The sequence below is a fragment of the Homalodisca vitripennis genome, chromosome 8 (genome assembly GCF_021130785.1).
Source record: "Homalodisca vitripennis isolate AUS2020 chromosome 8, UT_GWSS_2.1, whole genome shotgun sequence".
In the NCBI taxonomy this organism is placed as follows: Eukaryota; Metazoa; Arthropoda; class Insecta; order Hemiptera; family Cicadellidae; genus Homalodisca; species Homalodisca vitripennis.
The window spans coordinates 113588868-113610127 of NC_060214.1; positions in this window are offsets into that span (position 1 = coordinate 113588868).

Genomic DNA, 21260 nt, shown 5'->3' on the forward strand with positions numbered 1-21260 from the left:
TTATAAAAAATGATAAGTTTCGAAAAAGAGATGAAGCAGTGGTAGTAGTGTCTTTAGGGACCACACAACACGCGGAAAATTAATGAAATCGTCTGTGAAGGGTTTACTTTTTTATATCTTTGCACATTGTATCAAATGAAGTTATACATTTCATGCATTTTTAAATGTATAACTTTAAATGAAAACAAACGATTGTTTATGAGTCATAAATTCGCATTGGTTTGTCATTGCTTATGACAAGAACCCCTGAACAAGACGGTTGATGATAGGTTCAGTGTGGCCTTGTAGTTTGAATAGTAATACATTATTAGACTACTCTTAGTTTAGACAATATACTGGATGATACAGCTCTCCTAGTTGAGCCACAGTCAACAGAATAACTGCAAATGCAGCATTTCATCGACTTAAATTTGCAATACAACTCAAACAAGACAAGTTGTTTCCCACTCGATCTAAGATCAAGAATCATGCCAAGTTCCTAAACATGAACCTAGATCGAGGTTTGACTCGAACATGTCACATGAGTGCAGCTTGCTACTTGTTTTCTCAAACACTTGTGCTTTGAGAAGACTCTAAATTCTGCCCAACAAAAGTATTACTCATGGTATTATATGAGCCCATATTTCCTCACATCTCATATGGGATTTTAGTGAGGGGACGACAAACCCAAACTCTGCACACACAAAAATCTCCAAATTGAAAATACTGCCAGAATAGTTTCAAAAGTGCGCTTTAGGCAGTCGTACAAACCAGCATTTCTTCAATTAGGGCTATTAAAACTTTCCTGTCTCAACTTCAATCAACCTTTTTTATGTCCAAATGTTACCTTACTCTAAAGAGTAGCGTACATAATACCTACGCAGGCTAGTGTTGCATTCGTCAACAGTCTTCTCGAATCGTGGAAACAAGATCAAGTGACTGAAACATTACATTTTTCATTAAAGGCTTTTTGTTATAAAGGATCTTTTACTCTGTAGGAGGGTTCCTTCGGCACAATTTGGAGAGCCGGACCAAGGTAGTCCAGTAAAGAGTGAGAGTGAAGAGTCTGGAATTACCTGTAAGCTAAAGTACCTGAGGAGGAGTGGAACCACTTGGTGGTTTTGTCTTATTTTACGCATTCTATATCAATGTACACGTTTCCATTCAATACAAAAATATTCTATTCTATAAGCCAAGCATAAATCTCAATCAAATTGTATAGAGTGTCACGTGGGCAATGCTGGTAAACGTACTCCGGTCTCAGAAATGGTCTAAACACTCGTCTCCACTTGTGCCATCATTCGTAAGATTAACTTTAGTCCTCCATGAACAGAATAATGAAGAATATCATCAGTTAGGTCATAAATTTAATGATAAGTCTCATTCCAATATGGTGAGTTGCAGTAACTTCATGTTCATTATTGTGACCAGACGCCACGTTATCAGCGCTATAATTGAAGTGGGTTGGCATGTCTAATCAACAAGTTAGTGGCCCCGTCTTACGTAAGAATGGATGACTAAGTTAAACCGACCAACTATACTACATTAAATTGAAATGAAGAGAGTTTTTCTTCATCAAATTTTTTCTGTTTATACCGCATTGAAACTTTGTTAACATAACTAAAATCATGGCACATTTCCTCCTTGCAGTGGAGGACCACTTTCTGCTCACAGATGCAGATCTGTTTAACAACTGTTGACTTAGGGTTTTCCATAGCAAACCAGGAAATGTAGCTATAGTGGGAAGGGTTGATTCCACGTGAATGTCAGTTAAACTCCAATTCACTTTCCTCTTAGTGCAGCGTCTGAGACCTGATGCTGCTACAGACTTGGTTCCTGAAATCTGGGGTCATGTTCGTCTGAAGAGATCCAAAAAAGTCGGCGAAGAAGGAGCTCGAATGAAATTATGCATTTGATGAGACAATGAGAACATCTCTTCGCCTATATTCCACTATATCTTGTAGTCTAGGTGTCTCTGATGTTGAAACGATGTAACAAGTTCATTTCAAGCTTCTTCGTCGCCGACCTTTGTGGGTTTCTTCAGACGAACAGGACTCTAGATTTCAGGAGTTAATTATGTAACAGCGTCAGATCCCAGACGCTGCACTGTGATGAAGGTGAATTAGAGCTTAATTCACAGAGCAGAAATGTTTAATTGTATTTAGACGCTGTGTAAACAGAAAACTTCTGGGTGATAGTCATATCACCCTGTCATAAACAGTTAGTGGGTCAGTTAATATAATCATCTCACGAGGAATTTCTTCAACAGGAGAAGCTTTAAAATAATGCAATCCTTCCACCCGATGATAATGAAATGAATATTGGCTTATAAGAGGCGATGTTAGGACTATTATTAGTAAGTCCTCTCTTTCTATTTATCGCATTAAAGGAACAATAACTGAACAAAATAACATACATATGAATATCTTATTGACAATAAAACTTAAAATAATAATATTAAACGTCAGGTCAGTATGTATAATTGCGAAATACGAAGCATAATCATATAGTAATCTTAGTACATGTATGGCAACAGTAACACAGCCCGTATCATATCCATCCAACATTTCAACGATTCCTGCCCTGAAACGGAAACAAATGCCAAGGTTTCTGATGTCTCCGGGAATTTCATTCCATAGTATCACAAAATAATAAGTACAAATTATCAATTGTAGCTATCTATAGATCATGTAAATTCAGTTTATTCTCAGTTTAGAGAAGAGTTTGAAAATGTTTTAAAATTAAATAATGACCCTATGATTATTATAGGGGATATAAATGTTTGTACATTAAAAGATAATGGATCTGGTCCAAATTATATAAATTTATACACATCATAATGGCTTTGAAAATTACATAAAAGAACCAACTCGAATACTTGGAATAAGTAAATCATGCATTGATCATATTTTGATTAGAAATACTAGTGCATTAGATTTCAAAAGTTATGTTTTACAAACGTACATAACCGATCACTTTGCTTTGGAATTAAATGTTTTTAACTTGAATTTAGAATTAAGGAATAAAGTAAAGTTCTCTAAAGTTGTAGATTATGATATGCTTAGTGGTTATTGTTATGGTTGTATGCTTATAGGTTAGAAGGTTATTGTCTGCTAATTGGTTGCCGTTATTCAGGCATGTGATGTAAATAGCTGTGTTAAAATATTATATGATACATATAGTAATTGTTATAATGACTCTTGTAAACTCAGAAAAGATTAATAGTAGAAATAGAAGACGCAATCCTTGGATAAATGATCACTTGGTGAAATCTAATAAACATGAAAAACCATTTTTATAAATTATACATTAGGGATATAGAAAATATTTATTTGAAATCTAGGTACAGGGAACTATCTCATACTGTGCACAGGCAAATCAAAAAAGCCAAACTTGAATTATTACTCTACTCTTTTTGATTATAATGGCAGTAACACAAAACAGTACTGGAAAATAATTAACAGAGCATTACAAAAAAGGAAAAAATAGGTATAAGTAGAATTAATTGTAATGGTACTCTGATTGATGTTAGTAGGAATGAGCTGGAGGTAGCAGATGTGTTTAATGATTATTTTGTAAATGTTACCTCTCAGCTGAGACAGGAGCATTTTGGTAGTGATATGTTTCTTATTGACAGTTCTGATAACTGTGTTGTGTTTTGAGCATTTCTCAATTAGTCACGAAAACGTTGCAAGAGCTATAAATACAATGACAAATAAAAAAAGCTGTGGGCTGGATGGAATAAGCATCATTACTATTAAGCGTAAACATTAATGTGTTTTTAACCGCTTTCTTCTGAATATTTTTGAAAAATCTCTAAGACACGGTATATGTCCTGATAAATTTAAGATTGCTTGTGTAGTGCCAATATATAAAGCAGGTAGCCATACAGAAGTTTCATCGTATAGACCTGTATCGTTAATTAATACTATAGCTAAAATTTTTGATGGTAATTATTAAAAGAACAGCTACTGGATTACTTTTTTTCAAGGTCTTTGTTTTCAAACAATCAGTTTTGGGTTTTTGCCAGATAGAGGTACAGATCTTGCCATTGAGAGGCACGTTAAATGTATTGCAGATTCAATTAACCAGAATAAGTATGTGTTGGCTGTGTACTTAGATTTTAAAAAAGCCTTTGATTTAATTGATATAAATATTTTATTAAATAAATTAAGAAATTTACGGTATTGGAGGCAATGCATTGAAATGGCTTAGGTCTTTTTGTAATGGCAGAAAGCAGGTTGTAAAGGTGAATGGTGTCTTGAGCAAAGAATTGCAGTTAAATTATGGTGTTGCACAAGGGGGTGTTTTGGGACCTTTAATGTTTATTATAAATATAAATGAGATATTGCAAATTCCCTTTTACTCAACAATATTTGCATATGCTGACGACACAACAATGGTTTGTTCTGCAAATAATAAAAAAATACATTAAGACAAATGGTTAACCAAGACTTAAAATCTATTTCAATTTGGCTAGTTCAAAATAAGATAATAATAAATAGTAATAAGTCAAAATGTATATTATTTTTTGACCGAAATAAAGAATGTAGAGAACTACAAAATGAAAATAACTTTTTCTGTCATCAACATTTGTGCCTTTATAAATGTTTTATGTGAGGGTATTGAGGTAGTTGATAATGTCAAGTACTTAGGGCTTATAATAGATAGAAATTTAAAATGGGACTTCTACACAAAATATCTAGTAGGAAAGCTCAGAAAAATAAATTATGCTTTATACCATATGAGAGAGTATCTAAAGTCTGACCATTTAAAGAAACTATATTTGTCTTGGTTTGAGGGAACCATAAGGTATGGTATTATACACTATGGTGGGACTTATGACTCAGTTTTGAGGCAGGTGATAATGTTACAGCGATTTGCAGTGAGGAATGTGTACCATATAGGAAAATTTGATAGTGTGTCACACTTATTTCAGCAGGAGAAAATTTTGACTTTTTCTCAGCTATATGTATTGAGTGCAATAATGTATATGAGAAAGCATTTAATAAATTATGAATTACAAAAGTTTAATCGTGACACTAGATTATCTGCTAGAATGGTCATAGAGACTCCAAATTATCTTAAAGAAATCGGACGTAGACAGTTTTGCTACTCAGGGATAAGATGGTTTAAACCGTTTCGTACTTGAGTGTGGCGACAACATATTGTATGAGAGGAAACCCAAATTTAAAATGAAGGCCTTGGAATTTATAGTTAGCTTGGGTTTGATGTGATGATACCAATAGAGACAGATAAATTTATTGCAAGAATTGCGGTTCATAACATTAATAGTTGATAATGGATTATGAGGTATAATTGTTGATGCTTATTTATTGGATTTTTGGAGTTTGTTGGCAGGTTTTGATTTTAGATATGTATTGGTAATTACTTATGTTTGTTGGATATTTATTTAATTATTTATTTTATTGACTATTACAAAAATTATATCATAAATTCATTTAATTATTGTTACATTATTGTTGTGTTGTCTTTATAGTTATTTATTATCATGTTGGATTATATACATTAATTAGTTATTTATTTTTTGTTAGTAACTTATTTATATGTTATTCTGGTGGTTATTGTACGTATATATGAGGTATAATTGTTGATATTTATTTATTAGATTTTTGGAGTTTGTTGGCAGGTTTTGATTTTAGATATGTATTAGTCATTAGTTTACTTATGTTTGTTGGATATTTATTTTAATTGACTATTACAAAAATTATATCATAAATTCATTTAATTATTGTTATGTTATTGTTATGTTATGTCTTATAGTTATTTATTATCATGTTGGATTATATACGTTAATTAGTTATTTATTTATTGTTAGTAATTTATTTATATGTTGTTCTGTTAGTTATGTATACTTAATAGAGGTATGGGTATATTACCGTCCTGTAATTCACATGAATGTTTGGGTGGGACTGAAAGTAAAAACGCAGCCAGCTGAAGGACTCTGATGAATATAATTTGTATAAAATTTGTATATGTTTTTTTCATTTCGCACGTGCCATGTTGGCATATGAAATGTAGTAATACATGTAAATTCCTAAATAAATAAAGGTTTTTTGAAAAAAAAAAAAAAAAAAAAAAAAAATAGTCGGCAAGGAGTAACGTTTCATTGAAGAAACTGGAAAGGATAGTGATGGATAGAAGAGAACCCTTCGAGTAGAGCTTTCACTGAATGGTCAACTTAGTGTTTCAATTTAGTAGTAAACTGTTTTATCACTCATACTACCAAATTCGCTCAGTTAAAATAATGGCCTACGGCTAGACTGTTAGTGTAGGGACAAGAGCCAATTAATATTGTATAACTTTAACCTAACCTAACATAACCTAAAATACAACCTAGTTTTTCTTGTAATTGTTGAAGACATCGATCGACAGCCGCACTAGTTTTGATGAGGGTAGAACAATGAGGGCATCAAAAGAATTAATAATATGAAACGATAGTATTTTCTCAGGTGATATTTTTATCAAATTGAAACACAACCGTCAGACACACAAATAATAATAACATAACCGTCCGACGAGTAGATAAAGATACATAATTTACCATTCTCGCCCAAATAGACTGTACATGATTAGATTACGCTGGTTTATCATTATGCAGCGTCTAAAAAGACATTATAAGTCAAACTAATGAGTAAGATTATTAAATTGTGAACAAATTCCACCGCCTAATAAAAAATGTACGTAATGCCACCATAAAGTTCAAGCCTGATAAATTCAAAGATTAAAAGTTTAAAATATTTCAATTTTACTGTGTCGGGAATCAAATGTGTTCTACAATGTTAATAGTACATTTACAAAATAATGGAGTACGAGTATTATCAGGAAATAAATATTATTACCACGTTGAGACATGCCTTACAAAGAGAACTACCAGGTCCAAGAGGTTCTTTGACTAATAATAAAAAGTGAACCAGTTGCATACCGTAACTAAGGAAATGCACAGGGTGTAAAAAGGGCCGCACGGGTTTGATAATTGCCGAACGATTACAGGTAAAGTAATAAAACTTAGTACATCATTACTGCACGTACTAATGTACTTTTTGAAGTAACTACCATATGTTTGTCGTGTTAGAGGAATGGCCTGCAAGGAGTCAGAAGGAATTCTTAAATGAGAGCATAGGTTGAGTTGTACACCAAATTAAAGGTAGATTACAATGCCTCAAATCTGACCTCAAAGGGTTCACTCTTTAAAAAACGATGCTGGTTTGAAACATTTACAATGTAGGCCCTGTTTTAAATGGTTTAATATCCTTTTCCTGGCTTAAGTTGTGAAAGTTAAACTTAGAAAATAGTTTAAATTACCCTATTTAAATACCCTGTCCGAGATCTGAGTACAGGCCTGCTGCTAGAGACACAAGGCAGACCATTTTTGTTATCTAGATGTTTCTGATGTCGAAAACATACGGAGTTCCTTTTTGACAGCCTTAATCCGCCTGTTTTTTTTTTGTATCTCTTCAGATCGACGAGAATTCCAGATTCCAGTAAAAGTCTGTACAGTGTCGGATTTCAGGCACTGCACTAGGCGGAAGGTAAATTGAGGTAAATTCAAAGTTCGCATTAAATCAACCCTTCTCCTACACCTACGTACATGATGTGCAGGTAATGAATATTATAACACTATATTAAAATTACTGTATAATTTTATTTCTAGAGATTTAAATAATTTTCATGACGAAAAGAATTTGGATTCTAATAGAATTATTCAATCTCAGAGTCCAAGCTACTACGACTCAAGTTGAGTAGGTCTTCTTCAATAAAGGTATCTTCAACGCTTCACGATAGTGGATGTTCCTGTCTATAGAAAAGCCAGAGTGTCATTACGTTGTCTGAGAGGAAGTAACTTATAACTTGTCACTTCAGAATAATATACAAGGATTTTAGTTACTAAAACTAAAATAAAAAACAGGTTTATACTTAAGTTATGAGTAAAAGTTCACTGTTGTCAGACGATTTTCTTTCTTTGAGGAAGGAAACTTCTCGTACTACTTGAATACGCTTCTATCATTAGACAGCAACGTGAAGTTTTATTTGATTTGTCGGATTTTGAATTCTCTCCGCATTGAAACCGAGGTCAGACTGAGAGTGGGTAAGGAGTGGGGCGGTCACGCTGCATCACCAGGAGTCTTCTTTTCAATCCACAAAAGATCGGGAAGGGAAAGAGGAAAGTAGTGCCTGTAATGTAGGAACTATCTGGAATTCATTAAATTAGTGATAATAATGCACTGTATCAACTCTCGTTTTATATCTATATATCCAAGACATGAATAAATGAATTTTATTTCTCTTAATAAAACAATCATTGTAATTCATACATATACACGTTTGAGAAATTAAACTGGCCACTTTAACACAAGTTGTGTGACCAGTGTTGTAAAAAATATATACATTACAAATAAGAATCATTACAGTCTAGCATTACTTGAACGTTTTTGTATCCGCCCGCTGTGACATCTGATGGTAAATAATTCTGTTTAAAAAGTATTATACAGGGTTTACCCAAAACTGTTTACAATTAATTGTTGTTGTAGAATAATAAGTTTCGTTATTTCTGAGAGGGATCGGAGTTTTGGGTTAGTAAAGTTAAAATCAAAAAGCTCATCAGTTTATTTTTTACATTAACCTAAATTGCAAACTCAAGCCATCTTTGAACGGCTGTCATTTTTGACTCGGTTATTCGTTTGAGGTCGGGTTTGCAGCTCTGAACTCTACTAATAAAGACCTTTTATTTGATATGCATATCAACCTATGCTTACATTTAAGATTTTCTTCTGACTCCTGGCGGGCCGCCCCCCTGAAGAAGTAGCGGATCACTGAATATGTGATAAAATAGATTTTTACGTCCAGTAACTTTGTGTAAAGTTTTGTAGCTCTATTTTAAATATTTTGAAAAATATTTAACTGACCCGGAACTTTTTGGACACCCTGTATATAATTTAAAGTATAGAAAACATAATTGTGTAAAAATGTAAAGAGTATATATATATATATATATATAAAATTTTATATATAGTATAAAAATATAAACTGTTATATTAAGAAGCTTGTGAGGTAGCCTATGTCCTGTTGAAAAAAAAGTCAAGTGATTGCCATTCTGAAAAAATATTTATCACTTGTTGCATTGTTTATTTGAATCGGAAGTTGATTAAAACATTTCGGACCCAAGTACTTAAAGGAATGACGAAAAATCGATTTATTTACTTTGGGTAGTTTAAAATATTTATTTTCAAAGCTTCTTGTACTGTAAAGATGATTTGCCATGATATTTTCTCTATTTCAGCTCCGAATAAAAACAATCTCAGGACTTTAAAAATGAAAAGATGCTGGATCGGTAAAATACGCAACTGCTGGTACAATAGAAAAGAGCCTGATAGTTTAGATTTTTTAAGAATTTTATGCAAGAAAAAGTTTTGAGTAGTTCTTAACTTAGCTATTAATGTTTTGTAAGTGCCCCCCCCAGCATGGCAAAGCATACTGTAATCTTGAATTAATATAAAGCAAAATAAAGGGTTCTCAAGAGAGATAAATTTCAAAAATTCCTTAAAGAATAAAAGTTTCTGAATTGTGATCTTAATTTTGAGTGTAAGTCTAGGATGTGAGGTTCAAAATTAAGTTTTCCATCAAGCAAAACTCCCAGATATTTAATAGAGTTTACTTTTTCTAAAGGTTGACAGGTACCTTTGTCGGTATTGCAGGTTGATGAATGAAAAATTATAGGAGAAGGAATGTCAAAGCCAAAGAAATCAAAATTAATAAATTTTGTTTTACTAACATTTACTTGCATTTTGTTTATTACACACAATTTTCTAACTAGCAGTAGATCGTCGTTAATTAATTGAATTAGCAAGGTTAATGTAGTCTGTTTGAGAATAAAAAAAATCCATGTTGTAAATAAATATTTTTATTATTTCTTTTGATTTTGCACCCTTCCTAACATGGCACCCCCCCCCCTAACACAGGCCTAGAGCCGCCCCTGGTTTAGCTCCCGCTTTTATCTGTGGCACCCTCTTTTAAAGTGATTAATCGATCATAGCGGCATATATTGCACTGTTAATGAGTATAATAATATTTATGTAATGTTCGATATCACACAATCAATTGCACTTTTTCAGCTACAAAATTACACGTGGTGTTGAATTTATAGACCATCTTAAGTTAAATCTGCTTTAAGTATGCCCAATAGTTTAAAATGTTTTCTCTTTTATCAAAAAATGCATGTTGAAATCTCCAATTATAAGTTTAGATTTATCATTTGGCTTGAATAGATCATCGTTGTAGTTTTGCAATGGATAGATAATATGTCAATGTTGCTATTCCAAATGTTTAAATTGTCTACTGATTCTTTTTTTTCTCTTTTTTAAGCCTCAGCTACAGCTATGTAGGCTTCGATGTTCACTGGTTTATCTTGTTTTATACATGATTGGCCCTCCCCGGGATTTGAACCAGTGATCTCTCAGTTAGAAAGCCGAGACTATAACCATTAGTCTACGGAGGAGGACGTCTACTGATTCATATAGGCCAAACAATTTAAAACGTTGTGGTACTAGCCGGTTGGCGTAAGTTATAAAATTAAAACTTGCGGGTCACATTTACAACAAGCATATTATTTAAGCCTTCTTACAAAAATTATATTTCGATTTGGCTAAGCAAAGCCTACAGGATGAAAAATATCTAAATCATGGGTTGCAGTAAAACAGTAAGACATATTTATGAAAATTACATTTCCATTAGGTTGATTATTCTTATGTAAAAATAAATTTTTTAATTATTGCAAAAAAGCCATGTGGAGTCCTCAATTGGACATTTCTTGGCATGAATCTAGGTAAGACCCTGTCCTCTAAAAATCTAAAAATCGATTAAAATTAAAAAATAATGCACGCATTTCTTACAACTGAATATTCAACGTTACATTAATACACACCAAATTAAGTAAAAAAGGTTACACTTAAGCTTGCCGTATAGAATTTAAATAATTATTGAGTAGTATAAAACCATACAAAAAAAAAAAAAAAAAAAAAAAAAAAAAAAAAAAAAAAAAAAACACACACTCAAACATTATTAACTTTAAATACACTCACATTTACTACTAACTTCCCAGACAAAATTCATACAAATACGGACCACAATTAAAGTGATGTAACAATGTCCATTCACTATCACAATAATAAATATATGTTTGTAGCTATATAAACTTGGAACATTAAAAATTAATTTATACAAAATCGTTTTTAAAACAAAGTAGGAAACCACATGTCACGTGACAAACTTTGATGAAATTGCAAGCAAGATTGCAAGCCTATAACTCGTTTCATACTTGAGATGTCCTGCGGACGGATAGACAATTTATCTTCTATAATATATATATATATATATATATTCAAATTAATTGTAAATTTTGTAACAAACAGTACATTGGACAAACATTTAACCACCTTAGAGTCAGAATAACAGGGCACAGATTTGATATTTTCCATAAAGACAAGGAGAAGCCATTGGGCAAACATGCTGCTGAGCACAAAAAAGAAAAAATTGAAGAATGTTATAACCTTAAAGGAATTAATAAGGTCTTCCCTTGTCATGAAGAAAATTTAAATAGATTAAAATTAAAAAATCTGAAACAAGCACATCAATTACTTTTAAAATCAAAATACCCAAATGGTCTAAATTTAAGATAATTTTAACTTTTCCAAATTTCCATCTGTGCCATTAATGATATATCAGCTGGGTTTTTGAATGTTTTAGTTGCGTATTTACATTTTTGGTTATTTCATTTGTTGTGTTTCTTGTTTTCTTCATTTATATTATGCTTCCTGAGGATGTGGGTATTAAATCCCACGAAATATATAGAAGCCTTGTAATCTTTGTTTTTTCATTTCAATAAGTGAAATAATATATATATATATATATATATATATTCATATATATATATATATATATATATATATATATATATATGTATATATATATATATATATATATATATATATATATATATATATGAATGTTTGTGTGTTTGTCCTTTATAGACTCAGAAAATATTGAACCGATTTCGATGAAATGTGTGTGTTTCCAGTGGAATTCGAGAATGGTTTAGATTCACAATTTGGTCCAATTTAAATAGGTTATTTAATTATTGTTTTAATCATAAATTGTTTTTTTTTTGACGTGACAACGTCTTAAATTAGGTTGCGGCTCGGAGTCACTCATGAAAAAGTGTAACGCCCGGTAACGTTACGATGCCCGTCCAGTGGGTCCGCCGCACGGGATCCGCACGGGATAAAGCAGATAACTGTGGGTCCGCCGCACGGGATAAAGCAGATAACTATGTTTATTCGTGAAAATGTGGAGTGCTTAGATTCGTCATTTACAACAACTACAACAATAAAGGTAATTGTACACTGATATTTCATTATCGTAAACTATGATTGATTGATTAATTGTTAGATTGACACAAAAGTTGAAAAACTGAGTTTATAGGTTATGTCATACTATTGACAAAATGTTGATAGTGTTAAGTAAATTATTAGTTTAAATCACTCTGCAATCAATCGTAATTCAGTCGATTGAGAAGAAACAGCGCGTATTGCTAGTCAAACATTTAAAATAACAAATTATAACCTCTAACCTGTCATAACAGTGCGACCAAACAAACGAACTAAACCGACCAATCACCACGCGCGGAGTTAGAATTTAACTGTGTTTAGCAAGAATTTCAAATTCCAATTTTAGTAAATGTTTTATTCAACTTTACCATTTACAATAACAAATTTTAATTAATTTCAAATTATGTACAATGTTTTAGTAAACAAAATATATATATATATATATATATATATATATATATATATATATATATATATAGTAAACAAAAAATCTATAGTTAAAATTTGTGCAATTCTTATTTTCATTCAATTCCTTGTTCCTATTGTGCAATTTAATAATATTCATATCAATAAATATTCTACCGAGAAAAAGACGTTGTCACGTAAAATCTTCGCCCGTAAAACCGACTTTACAGGCAACCATAATTTTTTTCTCTCTCTTCGTTTAATTAAACAGGCTTGGGTGAATTCTGTTGTTGATGTTGGAGTGTTTTATATTTACAAAACGAACTGATACTTAACAGCTGTTAATACTTTCAGCTGAAGTTCATCAAAGAGGCAGAAACATTTGTTTACATTTAAAATTTAGAAAATTTTTATTGTAAAGTGCTTGATCAGTAGTGTGATGCAGGTTGCATAGAAGACGTCATTGCCTAATTTTAAATTCAGTTTGCACCAATGATCAATAAACTATATAATGCAATGAAAATACTATTAAACGCTATTATGAAAACAACCTCATTGTACAAATCCGTGAATGTTTGCACATAAGGTAATCGAATTTGGTTACATCGAAGGTAAATGAAAAGAGCCGAAAGAAGACACTTTATGATCGAAATTGGGTTTCTTTGATACATTTTCTTGAAGGCACACTCCTAAATAATACTGGAAATATCTTAGACAGAAAATTAATTTTAACAGACCGAATTTGATTCTTTATAATCTAATTAGTTTACCGAGATTCATCCATATACATTAATTGTTCTGAATAACTTATCAACACCTAGCAAAAACCACGAAAGATAGAGGCAGGAATATGGTACATACCTTCATAATGCGCCCAAGAGGCTCACGAAGGAACGACTATAAATTATCTCAGCAATTTTTAGAATGTGATAGAAAAAGAATAAGTGAATATAGTGTACTGTTTTCAACGGGAAATTGCGTGTGAAGCAACTGCTATAGTTGAATTAAAGACAGAAGGGTATTGGGACGAGCTCGACCGAAGACAGCCGAACTGCCTCACACGAAGGCTCGCCTTATACCGCTCCACCAATCACAGCCGGGCACTTCCCTTTTCGACGGAGGCAGCGTTGTCACGTCTCCTCTGTTGTAGCTGTCATCCGGTAGGTATCAGCTGGGTGATGCGCAGTAGCAAACCGTGCTTCATTGCGTCATTGGTTGTTGGTTATGTATGTTGTTTCGTGTGGTGTTATTTGCGCTACTGTGTGTACGTGGCCAAGTGTTTTAAACAGTCTTTTTCAAGACTAAACCTTATTTGAAAGACAAGTGTACGCGCGTACTTTCTAGTGTTACATTTTTGTGACAGACATTATTTAATTACTGTTAATTCCGTATCATGTCTTAGTGCACTGAAACAGTGATAAAAAAAACGTGGTAGGTCCCGCACGTCGCGTGTGATAAGTGTGCCTTACAACCAAGGCTGGAGAAAAAGGCGTTTCTATTGCGAGGCAATCCCGGTAATTGGTTTGTCGAGTGAGAGACTACTTCCAGCGAGAGAAAATTAACAAAGGACAGATACTTCCAGTAGAAAAAGTTACCGAAAGAACTGCTGCGGCTTTGAGAAAGGAAAAAATATAGTTGTGAGAATTGGAAAGGAGAAAATACAAAGTGAACAGAGTGGCTTGAAACTGAACACTCCCGATAAGAAATATTCGAGGTTTAAGCCTGTTACGGAGCTGGAACGCCTTTCAAAAAGATGCCATCCGCTCCATGTCTACGGATTCTTCGTAAGAAGAGAGTAATCCCACAGTAAGGAAGCTACAAGTAAGTCTTTTTCTCTACAAGGAAGCTCTTTTTTCGTGGAAGCAAATTATCTGTTGCCATTATATTGAAGAGATTGGGTTTCAAACACAAGAAATTTGGGCAGCCGTAAAATATTAATGGAAAGAGGAGACACCATTGCTTTGGAGGTGCAGATTTCTTAGAGAAATGAAAGATTTAAATTTTTTGAGGAAATAGTTTGGCTTGATGAAACTTGGGTAAATTCTGGGGACTGTAAAAAAATTGGACGAACTGATGATTCTGTTGAAGGTACGTATCCAGTTCCCGTTGGAAAAGGGGGGAGGATAATTCTTTTGCATGCTGGCAGCTCTGCTGGATTTATTCCTAACTGCGCATTACTTTTTACATCAAAGAAAACCAACGAGTATCATGAAGAGATGAACCACAAAGTATTTTCAAAATGGTTTTCAAGATGCTTTACTTCCAAACCCAACGAGGCCCTCGCTCATTGTAATGGACAATGCAAAGTACCACTCAAAAGTAGTTGACAAACCACCTAACAGCAGTTCTAGAAAGGATGAAATAATAGAGTGGTTAAATAATCATGACATACAGTATGAAAAGGCGATGTTAAAAGCCGAATTGTTAGAACTTATTCAAAGAAACAAACCTCAGACAAAATATGAAGTCAACGAAATTGCGAAGAAACATGGTCACCGAGTACTTCGTCTGCCACCATATTACCATTGTTACTTCAATCCTATAGAATTAATCTGGGCTCAAGTAAAGGAATATGTTGCAAGAAGCAACAGGAAAATGTAACATAACTGAAATATTACAGTTGACGAAAGAGGGGGTTGGAACGTGTAACAGAGTCTGATTGGAAGAAGGTAGTACACCACACGAAGAATATAATCCTAGATGCTTGGAAAAAATGAAGGGTTGATGGAAGACTGCATTTTTACTGTGCAGCAACGTCAGTTGGCTTTTTGTATATGTAACTGTTTAGTATTTAATTTACTCAGAAATAAAAATAATTTCCAAAGAGGTTTTAAACCGATTATAAAATGGGGCGCTATTGAAAAAATAAATGAAAAAATTATAAGACTTAAATCATTCTTTATTCTTTATAAAAATAATCGACTCAATAAATCTTACATTTTGTAAATAGATCCACGTTTTGTATATATCAAACTGATTTCCAAAATTGAATGATAAGAAAATTAAAAAAAAAACATCCTTCATCACAAATCTGTGGTTTAAAGTTAGTAAGATTTAGTAATAAATTAAAAATGTAACAAGTTTCGAAATATTTTGACAGATTATTTGTCAAGTAATTAGATTATATTAAGTTGATCGATAAAAGTCACACTGAAGGAAATTTCATATCATAGTCGGATTGACGCCCTAGTCGCAAATTTTGCATTTTGGTCACCCTAGCAATAAGTTTAGGACTCAACAATTAACAATTATTATTCTATAACGGTTTTAACAGGATACATTTTATTGGTTATTGTTTAAAAATACTATCCTAAACGAGCTTTATCAGGTTCAAACTACAGTATCTTTATTTGTTTTTAAGTTGATTTTTGACCGCGGCACAGAGGTCATTTCAATGGATTTGCTAAGACTGATAAGACCGAGAAAATAATTATAACTTAGCAGACTTGCATTTACTTAACGAATATAATTTTTAGTTCTTTTCACTATACTCCTTGGTGTTTTGAAGGTAACTATTAATAACAGTAAAATGTACCCATATTCAAAATTATTATTATTAGGCCTATGTATATATTTTCAATAATACACTCCGTAGGTTTCAGTAAAAATCCTTTACAAGGTTTTGATTTCTGACTCAATTACTTATAAAATAACAAATTCTCAAAACAACGAACGCTATTAATTTATCGCTTCGATAAATGTGTCCACATATTTCCGCTGCGAACCACCCCCTACCTAGAACCGGTTGATGTGAACGCTGTGGATGATCGAGTCAGACAGAACAACTTGGCAACACTGTAGCCGACCGTCCCGAAGAGCCCCCGAACCTCGGCCATCGCTGCCGGGTCTCAATACCCTTCTGTTCTTTAATTCAACTATAGTTATACATAAAAAAAAACTTTAACATGCAACCACAGGCTGTAAGTGCATTTTTTGCCACCCTACTAAGTGATTAAATGAGTGAGGCTTAAATGATGCTCAGCCAAATCCCATAGTTGTTCATGCATCAGCATAAAACTCATTCTTGCACCCAATTTGGCCCTACTCCAGCAGAGCACAAAATAGTAAGTAAACAGTAATATCTTAACTTGATATCTTAACTATTGAATGACAACGGTTTGAAGCCAAATACAGTATAAGATTTTGTACAACTCCTCATCAATATGGGGTGAAAACAAAAAAGAAAATGGTTTGGACCCATAAAATGGACACGATGGCAAACCATTGACCTAGAGGCCTGTGCTGTTATATCTCCACATATCAAGAAAGATTTTATTTAAACAGAAACCTTTCCTTATACATATTTTTTTCATAGAAATATATGCTGTGATAGTGTAACGTCACTTTGTTTGTTGAGCATCGTATAAAATTTAATTTAACATCCTATAACGATTTTGGCTGTTCTATTATTGTCATAGATGATTTTCATCAAGAATCTAGATTGCTAAGTATTGTAATTATCATTCTGAGCCTGGAATGGATACTACAGATAGTATTAGCCTAAAATAATCTTCATATTGTAATCTTCATTGATGCATCAAATACCAAGAGCGAAGTTTATTATCAGTAGCGGTTGTGGTTGACAAAAAACTATAACGTATTGCTGTCACTGAAGTACTCAATGGGTTTTTTTTTCTTAAACACAGTTCCTGGAATTTCACAAATAAGGCTGAGCTGTCATCTTAAAAAATTTGGTTTTTCAGTTGTGTTTCGCTTATTCTTTGACCACTCTGATTTTGAGGCAAAGAAAGATCCGAATTAACTGAAAATAAGCTAAAATCATTAATAAAACTATGTTCTGTTCTACGCATCCATGCTATATGAGAGTTGAAAACACAAGGAGTACTGAAAAACTCTTTATTACTGCTTCCGACGAACTTGAGATAAAAATAGCTTCCAAATAAACTTGTTTTTGATTCTAATCTTTACTTATAAAAGAACTGAGAACAGTTTAATTGTAGATAAATTAAATTCAAAATAACGTTCTGGGTTAATGCTAACCGGTGACAGCCTAGAGTAACCATATGGACACAGTTGTTCGCTTAGTACTTACACAGAACATAGTCACTATAGGATTTAGTCAGGGATATGACGGGTTAAAGTATAAGTAAATAGTGTTGGACATTTACAATTCAATGATCATTCAGTCGTGAAACATGTTAGTTTATAAAATATCATAAAGTTTAATAGAATTAAGAAGTTATTGAGTCAAGATTTAGACATCACGGCTTTTAATTTAACGACGTCTTTCATTTAACTATGAACAATGAAGATCTAAAATAAATGAACACATACAAATTGATGTACATTAAAATGAAACTATAAAACAACACCCAGTTAATAATTAAAAATATAAAACAAAAACAATTATACACGTACAGTTATACAATTATATTCGTTTGTGTGCATCTCTTGTATTCCAACTTAGGCTATATGAGCTCAGACTAGAGTTGTCATATGATAGTGTAGAAAAAGGGGAAAGTTTAGTTGACGAGCCCAGCAACCTGGCTAAAGGGAGAAGAAGAACTTCCGAAGATGTTCCTTAAGAAGCCTTCGGACGATATTTTAATGAAGCCGTCGGAGGGTAAATCCTACACCAATGTGCTAGGGAAAATCCACCAGATGGTGAAGCCAGACAAGAGGGGCGCCGTAATCATGGTCTTCAGGAAGACCCATGCCGTCAATCTTCTCGTCGAACTCGGGGAAGCCCACCGGGAGTAAGTCCGCTTTCAATGCCGACCTTGAACCCATCTTGGGTTGTGACGCGACAGTCTGCGTCTTCGAACCCAAGTCGACTGTCCTTGGTGACACCACCTAAGTAAAGACCTTCGTATCGATGGTCAATTCTCGTGGGCAGAAAATAAAGATTCTTACCCTGGGTGCCAGATGTGCGGCAAAAAATCTAGCTGAGGACCACATCACTTCCGGACCTGCACAGGGTTCAAGTTCAAGTTCAAGTTCAAAAACATTTTGTTCAAAAAATTACATATAATACAAATAAACAATATTCTCCCAATGCGCAACATGCGCGTGCGGGAGTACAGTTGGTTTTTTAGTTTTTTCTTACCTTTTAAATGCAAAAATCAAGCTCAATACTTTAATACCACATACTATGATTGTTTACCACTATGAGGCACAAGCGGTACAGGCTAAGCAGTCTATATCCTTTATATAATTACTTGTTTCATACAACTATAACAAATATATAAAATATATAAATATAAAATATACTAAATATAACAAATATACAAAATATAACAAATATACAAAGCATAACAAATATAAAATATACAAATATAACAAACACAAGCATAACAAGTAAAAATAAATAGACAAGCACGTATCACAAAAACAATTTGGATCAAGATAACAATTAACAATACTTTAGGTTTATTCAACTGGCATACTTTTCAAATATTCAAGTGCTTTCATCTTTACCTTGGGTTTCTTTTCAAACATAATTCTATCGCCATAGTGTAGCAGGAACTTATTATATATATAACTTGGGCAGGGTTCGATTCTTGAGCCCGATATTTGGAATGTTCCTTATGACAGCTTGCTAAAACTCGAGGTGCAAGACGAGAGCCTCCTCGCTGGCTACACCGAAGACGTTGCAGCGTTGATCGCAGCGAAAAACGTTGAGCAGGTGACACTCATCATGCTTGGCCTGGATATGGCTAAAGTCAACGAGTAGATGCAGGTTCATGGTCTGTTTCTGGAGATCAGCAAGACAGAGATAGTACTACTTATGAAGAGGAGAATTCCAATCGCGTTCCCCTTGCAAATGGGCAACGTCCAACTAGAAACCAAGCCTGCTGCCTTGGCGCGATTATTGACAGCATGATTTCCTTTGGCGGGAAGGTGAAGCGCATCGCCGACAAAGCCGCTAAGGTTGTTGCAGCCATGGACAGGCTCATTCCTAACGTCTTCCTTGCAAACCGCTTGTTGGTGTCATCAGTTGAATCTGTCCTTCTGTATGGATCAGAGGCCACATTATCTAAAGCTACCCAAACAAGATTTCCTACAATGGGAAATAGTCTCTTAAGCTGCTCAAAGCATATTTCAATAATAACTCTTTTTCTAGCTTGACACGTTTCATCTTTTTCAGCTTCGTTTTTCATAGCGTTTTAAATGGTGTTATCAACCATGGCGATATTACGTACTCAGAATTTTCAAGAAGACAAGCCGCACTATTAGAACGGGACAAGATTTCCCGCACTTGACTCGTGCTCCAAAATGCGGGCTCACGGGCGCTTCCTGAAAAAATAACAGACATGAAGGGGTGAAGCCGCTATAATTTGAAAAAAATACTTGTTGGGGAAAACAGATAAAAATTAGTGTAATAAATCAGTTAAAGAACAACAAAAGCATTTGAAAAACAAAAAATAACAAAAATGACAAACATAAATATAAACCGAGCAACAATGACAATAAACTTAACAAAAACAATTGGTAAACCGGCAGTGTTGAATACGTCTCTCACTTTAACAAAAAGAGAACAATTTAGCACCTAACAACAAGGGAAAAAGAATAAAAGAAAGTTAAGGCTCAACATCAAAATCCTAGCAATTGATAGTTTTAAGATCTACACATTTTCTTTATTCACTTGGATTCACAAGCGGGTGCTAGGTCTCCGAAAAATTCGTAGCAGTTGCTAGCCCTTAGCAAGTGTCAGCCTTTTATTAATTTCAAACCAAGCATGAGGTATCCCTAGCACAGGTGCGTTTAGTTAGCACAGACGCGTCTAGTGAGTTATTTGGTTGACAGTATTTGATCTATAATCATTTAGTTAAGAAAACATATCTACTGCTCTGAAAAAAGATTATCTCAGTCTCTCGAACGGTGTCCAGTAAGGGATTCTACGGGTAATGGAAGAACAGGAAGTGATGCATATAGTATCATGTACACTTGTTTGTGTACCTCATCTTTTTGAATAAATCATTATATGACAAAGAATTTTTGAAGTACTCTTGAAAAGAATATTTAATATTGAATAAAGTATTAATCTTAATGTTTACAACAGCAGTTTGAAACAGCTGTGGATTAGGCATTATTTGGAACAACCTACCTCAATTTACAATATGGCAGCATTGGACAAAGCTCTTTTTGGAAATATATGGACAAGGCACGGTATGAAACAACATCTGTAACGATAAGGAACGTTTTGGAAAAACTCTTGATTTGTAACAGACAATAAATTGGATAAGGAATTTTTTGGAACAAATCCACATATTTATTCAGATCCTTCTTCAGCAGACCTATCCAGTGATGTGCATAACTTAAAAATGGATTTTTTTGGATAAGGCACTTTTTGGAAATATAGGATTCATATGTAAAAGCTATATTTGACCCATGAAAAACTTTTATTTAAAGTTTGTTATTGATGGATGATTTGAAAGGATAATAGGATTTCAGATATTTATCATCGTTATATATACCACAATGTATAACAATACGTTTCGAGTATTGAAA